Below are 1,950 nucleotides of genomic sequence, written 5' to 3'. Positions count from 1 at the left end.
CTTAGAATTCAATTAACAATATATTTCTTGAGCCCCTCTCATGTGCATAGATCTGTGCCAGGGGATGCCCAGGGTACAAAAGATATTTAAGACATGCTTCTTGCCCTTAGGAAGGTGGCATTCTCCTCAGGGAGATGAGATATACATATGCACATGAAACAGTTAAACAACAAGGCAAGGCAGTCGATAATTAAATGCCAACATGAGTGAGTGCTACAGCTATCGCTGAAGTACCTCAATGCTCCTGGAGCCTGAAAGCTGGAGGAAGATTATTTTCCTATTACTTAAAACTCCAGGCAGCTCGAGGCCCACATCTCTTAATATGATGCATGTTTCTAGAAGGCAGGGTTTTGTACAGTGCCTGGTGTATTGGGGCCATTCAGTAGGTACTGATTGATTATTTCCTGAGGGGTTTTTGAAGGACACTGCAATGAATTGAGCCTTCCAATTTCTCCTAAATATTGCAGCCTCCAGAAATAGAGTTCTAGAACTTGCGCCCCTCACTTTGGAGAAGGCCTTGATCTGATACTTAGCCAGGCAAATCGACTTATGATGACCCCCACTCCAACCCTGATTCTAGCACCAAACCTCCCAATATTTCTCTGATCCCTCAAGGAGCTATGATTTGTTGGTGTGGGTGCTCTCTCTCTCTCTCTCTCTCTCTCTCTCTCTCTCTCTCTCTCTCTCTCTCTCACACACACACACACACACACACACACACACACACACACACACACACACACAGAGATATCGATCGATTGTGGCCCCTCGAAAATTTGGTAAATGCTCTGAGAGCCTTTGTAGCTGAAAATATCACCCCCCTATGGCCAGCCTGGTGATGATGAGTCTGCAATCCATTGACTACACAGCTGTGATATCCCTAAAACACAGGTCAGACCAAGTCACTCCTCCTCTGCTCAAGAAGCATCAGCGGCTCTCTATTTGACATTTAAAACCCTTCACATTCTTAAACCAGGCTTATTCAACTGGACTCCCCTTTACTTTATATTCCAGTTAGATTTTTCTACTTGCTGCTTTCCATACATGATAATTCACCTCCAGTCTCTGTACCATTCCCCCATACCTGGCATGCCTCCTTACCTCCACCTCAGAGAATTCCCAACTTCCTCCAAAGTTCAATTCAAATGCCACCTCCTACATGGAGCCTTTCCTGATCCTGCCAGCTGCTAATGCCTCCCCACTCTGAAATTGCCTTGATTTACCTTGTATATGTTTTATATTTGTTCATGTATGTGCATGTTATTTAACCCTCAGTAGATTCATTCTAAAATGGTACTTAATGTACAAAGAAGGTGTCATATAGAGGGCAGATTCTTGTTGCTTCTACCACAAAAGAAATGCTTCAAACCTAGGAGCCTCATATCTATTCATTGACAATGATTTACAACAGAGAAATAGGCAAATTACAGCCCAAAGTCCAAATTTGGCGCTGCCTGTTTTTACATAGAGTAATCTAAGGATGGTTTTCATATTTTTAAATACAAAAAAAACTTCATTAAAAATGTAAAAGTCATTTTTAGCTCTCACCCTTCAAAAACAAGTGGTGGGCTACATTTGATCCATAAGCCTTAGTGGACTGGGAAGCTAGGTGGCACTGCAGGAGATAGAGCACCAGTCCTGGAGTCAGAAAGACCCATCTTCCTGAGTTCAAATCTGGCCTCAGACACTTACTAGCTGGGTGACCCCGGGCAAGTCCTTTCATCAAGTTTGCCTCAGCTTCTCCATATGTCAAATAAGCTGGAGAAGGAAATGGCAAACCACTCCAGAATCTTTGCCAAGAAAACCCCAAATGGGGTCACGAAGAGTTGGACACGACTGAAAAATGACAACAACCATGGTGTGCTGAGCCCTGATTTAGTATATGAAACATTTAACCCACAACTCCTGTTACGCTCACCAGGGAGGTTGAGACTTAATACATTAAAACAT

The sequence above is a fragment of the Phascolarctos cinereus genome, unplaced genomic scaffold (assembly GCF_003287225.1).
Source record: "Phascolarctos cinereus isolate Bilbo 61053 unplaced genomic scaffold, phaCin_HiC Scaffold_502;HRSCAF=1123, whole genome shotgun sequence".
Lineage (NCBI taxonomy): Eukaryota > Metazoa > Chordata > Mammalia > Diprotodontia > Phascolarctidae > Phascolarctos > Phascolarctos cinereus.
The sequence above is the reverse complement of the archived record's forward strand: the minus strand, read 5'-3'. Positions refer to the sequence as shown.